Source organism: Primulina eburnea, chromosome 11, assembly GCF_022965805.1.
Source record: "Primulina eburnea isolate SZY01 chromosome 11, ASM2296580v1, whole genome shotgun sequence".
Classification (NCBI taxonomy): Eukaryota; Viridiplantae; Streptophyta; class Magnoliopsida; order Lamiales; family Gesneriaceae; genus Primulina; species Primulina eburnea.
Window position 1 is genome coordinate 198375 of NC_133111.1, and position 5811 is coordinate 204185.

Consider the following 5811-nt stretch of genomic DNA (forward strand, 5'->3'; position numbering starts at 1 on the left):
TGGTTTGTGTGTGGTGTTCTGACGATCGAAATTGGGTTGCATTTCCCGGTTTCGTGTATGGATGAATGTATCATTCGCTTAATATGCAATATGGATCCATTGTTGTTTTATTACTGTGATAAATAATGGAAGATACTTAAATGATACTATAATTTATTCTTGTGTGCGAGCATTGTTTTTTTATACTGTCTTGACTCTTTCCAGAACGTCTTGACTTTAAATACGGCTGCAACTTCTATAATTTTTCCTTTGATTTGTACCATTGTGCTGAGCTGGAATTTACTTGAATAAACTTGTCTTGATCTGTAACTGATTGGTTTTAATTGATGTTTTGAACTGGTCATCTGAACTGATATTCAGTTGGGCTGATGAATTATTGATTCGTCAGTTAAACTGATTTCAGTCTTTCAGTCGAACTGGTCAGCTGGGCTCTTTATCAGTTGAACTCTTCATAAGTTGGCCGGGCTTCTGAAGTTCTCCTGCTGAAGTTCTCCTGCTGAACCACCTATCAGCTAGACAATCAGTTGAACTGTTCATTGATATTTCAGTTCGACTGGTTCAGTTTGTGCGATCAGTTTGGCATCCTCAGTTTTCGATTTTGACAGCTCGTAACTCATCTCAGCTTTGCGCACTTAGATAAATTTATCAGTAAAGATTGCTTTTGGAGATTATAAATCATTAGAAATTATAAATTAAAAAGATCTCATATAACCAAATTTTGAGTATTGAATTTATAAATTTATCTGATATATAAATGTTTTTATCAAAAAGTGCTATTATGATCTATTCTTAATGTCAAGTAAAATAGCATGTGAGACATTGAAGTTAATTATTTAATAGTTATATCTTAAAATTTATATATAATGAGAGCTTATTTTGGAACTGAAACCAAGAAAATATTTTAATTCTGATTTTGGTTTCACTGTTCTTGATGACCAAGGTCGAATTTATCTTTAGACCCTTAATATTTAAAACTGAAACAATTTTAGTAGATGTTTCAAATACTATCAAATTTTGTATATTAAGTTTATAAAATTGTCTGATGTGTAATTTTTTTTTTAAATTCCTTATCATAGCTAAACTGTCAGAGTTCTTCTAAGATATTCGTATTTTATAAGATTATTAATTTATTAGCATTCATAATTATTGATATAAATTCTCCTAAATAATTTATTAAAATTTTTACTTTCAATTTTTAGTTAAAAATATCATAAAATATGTTAGTATTAAACTTAATATTATTATATCACTATATACTTATCATGTATCATACCATTGCATACATAGTTAATTTTTTCATATATATTTTTGTAATAATATAATTCATTACTTAATTAGAAATTGCACTAAAAATATAATTACAAATTTATACTAAAAAACATGTAGAGAGAAAATTAAAAGGACAAAAGATTTAAAGGCAGTACAAAGATGAATTATTTGATAAAATTAATATAAGAGTTATATTTTACTTTTGAAACGATATAAATGACTACATTCAATGTATATTATATTGATAATTAATTAACCATTAATTATATATTAGGTGGAATAAATATAAAATTTTGATATTCCATTTTTTTTCTTGCAACAATTATAATTTTACATATATATCCTTATTAAGTTTTTTGTATTTGTATTGATAAGAATGTCATTTTTATTTTTCATAATTGGAAAACAAAGCATATAGATACACAAACTATTCAATTTCATTATAGTTTGTATACATTTATATGTTTTTAATTATTATTTACATTTATATTTATATTATAAGTAGAGTTGAAAATTTGTTTTCTTATGTCTATAATGGAAAAAGAAAATAAGAAAATTAAAATTACTTATTAATTATTAAATTTCTTAATCATCATTGCTCATTATGTATCAACCGGTTTGACATGGTCAACAATTGAAAACCCATAATTTCATTAAAGTGATAATGATGTTTTACCATATATGTGTGTAGGACATAAATATATTTACGAAAAAATATAAGTGTCGCCGGGATTTCTGTTTAACATAAACTGTAAAAAGTTTTGTGTCAGATATCAATGTTATCACAAATGTTGTAACACCTAATAACTACACACAACGGAATAGTATATCAAACAAATAAATAACTTAAACAAAAATAACTTAGAGATAATTATGTACAAGTATTTATGCCTCAAAGCAAAATATCAACTAGAAAAATAACTTGAGTACACTAAAACCAACACTAATGATTATACGAAAACTATCTTTCTTAACACATTAAGGAATCAAATTGTATTCTAAAACAAATAATCTGATTAAAAACGTATTCAAGTAAATCAAACAGTATGTTGAAAATTGGATCAACAAAAACACGATCTTCAATCAACAATTTAACAAGTGTTGTCTTCAGATGTCTCCAACAATCATGACAACACATTATAGTAACGACGATCTTCAGACAACTACGCTCTGAGACGTAATCCTTCTCTCTGATAATATTTCTCTCGTCATGCAAAAGTATCTTTTCAGCCACTATATTATCCTCTTTATATAGACTCCGTTTCTCATAGAGTTTATCCCAAAAAAGAATCCTATAAAATATGGAAATAAGTTTTTTATTAAAAATAAACTCTTTGAAACAAGAATATCATATTATGAGAATTTTAGCATAATTATCAAAAATCTAGAAATGCAAAACGGTTAATTAATTACTTCATACAATCTTATTAATAAAAAAATTTAAAAAATAAATTATATCTTGGAAACCAATAATTATTTTTCTTTTCAAATGTAGTGTCTAATATTTTACACATATGGAGGGCTAATTTGGCCAATTTACAATTATAAAACATTGCTTTCTATCCACACTATTATAGGTTTGACATGATCAGCGATTGAAAATGGGGAAATTTGAAATCACTCTCTTTTTCCAAACTCAACTTTCTCCTTACTCCCTACCCATCTAAATCTTTGTTTTAACTCCCCATTTTCCCAAAATCTTCAAAAAATATCCTTAATTCTTATTATTTCAGTACGTGACATTGTTATACCAATCGAGCATGTTCTTGAAAGCATATGGCCCCAAGACATGCAGGCTATGCAAGGTTTCCAGCCTATATATCATTCTCAAATTGTTTTTTTTTTATTGGCCCATCATGCTTCCGTATAATACATTGAACAGTTTACTTTTTTGACCTAAACGCTGTCGGGTTATATCCACCGGGTTTTACAGACTGCTCCTCACAACCTAACCACGCAGTCGCAACAGATGGTTCCTTACGCAGATTCCTTCAACTGCACTTAGCACAACCCCGTTTCGTTTCCTACCCCAGGGTGTATAGTAAAAGGTTCAATTTGAAACTAATACATGAGAAGGGCAAAAGCGTTGTTTGTTTTATTCAAACATACAAATCTTATTACATAGTAACTTCCTGTAGAGGAGGAGAAACTTGTTTAGCTACTAATCGTAGCTGAACTTACATCACACATAAACTTGAAATAGAAAATATTACAAATATTCTGAAGAATATTTGAAAAAGTTGAGTGATGCCTCCATTTTCCTTCTTATTTATAGAAGCCCTTTGCGGATTTGAATCTCAGACTTCAACTCTTGCCATAGCTTTTCTTTGTTGCCATACAGATGTGTTTAGCATTATTTCTTGAGTGGGTTGAGTGGGTGGTTGAATGATCCCTCCACATTTTCTTCATTTGTCCCTTTCTAGATCATTAATCTAGCAATGACTTGTTCTTTTGATTTTATCTCCTGGCATAACTAGTGGATATATGTTTGTATTATATCAGCTGAGATCTCGATCTCTTTTTCTTTTGATAGTTTGTAGAGATCTTTAAAATATTTCAGCTGCTTTCTTATTTCTTTAATCCGTCTTTTGGAAACCTTAAAATACGTAGTATACATTTTTCTTTGGTTCCAAATTTTGGTTTAACTCTTGTGTGAATTTTCTTGTTCCCATTTACTCTTTATTTATAGTCATTTGGGTTCAAGTTTTCTTGGTCATTTAGTAGGTTTATCACATGCCCACTACCTTTTGTCGGGGGAATCTTTTGGCTTTTGTTATCCCCAAGGAAAAGTGATGGTAGTCACATGTCCACTTATTTTTGTTGAGGAATCTTAAACTTTTGGCTTCCCCGAGAAAAACGTGGTTGTGGTCCTTCACCACTTGGTCTTGTCTCTGCAAGATGCTTCTTGTCTGATCGAGGTCTGAAGCCCTTGCCAAATTCTGGCTCCTTTTGGCATTCTGGGCAGATCTGTTCTAACCATCTTCCCACATGAGTCATATTGCAGAATTTCCGACGAGTTTCTTTACTACCCGGCAGCTTGCTATTCCACAGAAGATTTCTTTTCTTTTCGAATAGATCTTCTGCAAAACTTGTGGTTTTTCTTGTCATAGTATTTAACATGAATGATCCGTTTACCGAATTATGATAAAATTTAAACGGAAACTTGACTTTGTTCATATTAGTTAGACAGACCCATAAACCTCATGTTCTTCTGGTAGAAATATCGTCTTCAGTCGTTGAAGCAACAAGGGGTGTTTCTTCTGACGGATGATCTTTGATAAATTTCTGAACATTTTTATATGGCCTCTTTAACTTGATAAAATGAAAGGCCTCGTGTGAGCCTTTTCCTGCTGGTTCTGGTGATGTACTGAAAAATTATAACTCCAAAATATCTCATCTGGACAAATAATCATTATTTGCACAAGTTTCATGAACAGTTTCCTGGATCCATTTCGGTAATCCTGAAATTTCTGGGAAGCTAGGCGATGTGGTATACACTGAGGCAAGATCCCCGAATTCATACCACCTCCTTTGGATATGTATTTATTTCATCCATACCCTAGAATATTTTCCTGCAACATCAACCCTGATAGTAGCTGGGTTAATGCCTACTCTGGTTTTCAATTTTTCCCAATTCTATTGGTACACATGTAAGGGAGAAATTGTAGCTCAACCTTAGATTTACCCTTGTCAATATTCGGTCTAAGGTTGATCTTTCCCTCTTCAATCCACGATGTGAAGGGTTGACTTGAAGACTCGAGATAAGGATCTGGTCTCTCAATTTTTGTTTCAGCCGACTCATCTGGAAATGGTCCCGGCTTAACACTTGTGCTAGGGGTATTTGAATCCCTTGTTCCAGGTGTAGAGTCCTATACTCAAAAACTCTCCATTTGGGAAACCAGTGGCTTCTCAATGCCTTGGAGGATATGACTTTGCAGTATAATCCTGTAAACGTCCTGTGATTCGATCAGAGACAATTCTCTTATCGGCTTGTTGTAGTCTTCACGCAATTTCTGCGTTTAAGACCAGCTTATTAAACTCGTTTTGAAGCATTCCGAGGTGTTCCCTCAAATGCCTCTGCATCTTGATGATGGCATCGATATCAGCGATGTCCATCTCTTGCTTAAAAATCTGCAAGAATATTTTCATGAGATTTTATTATCACAATATCAAAAATATAATTATGACATAGTGCTTGCTATCTTAATAATCGGTCTTTCTCAGGTTTAGACTCAATTCTATTCCTTAAGAAAGCTTTTACATGTGTATTATCAAATTTTAAAATAAATTTCTTTGCGAGTAAGAATAATGATCATTTTTCAAAAGCCATCTTTACTGCATAGAATTTCTTTTCGTTGATATGTCATATTATGGCTTCTGCATCAAAGAATAGTCCAATGCAATATCTGCATGGCTGTTCTCCATCTAGAGTGAGTTTTGTTAAGACTGCCGCCCACCAATGATCATTGACATCCGTATATAATACTAGATCATCTCATCTTAAGTAATATCCATTTTCGGAAGATTTTTACAAATCTTCTT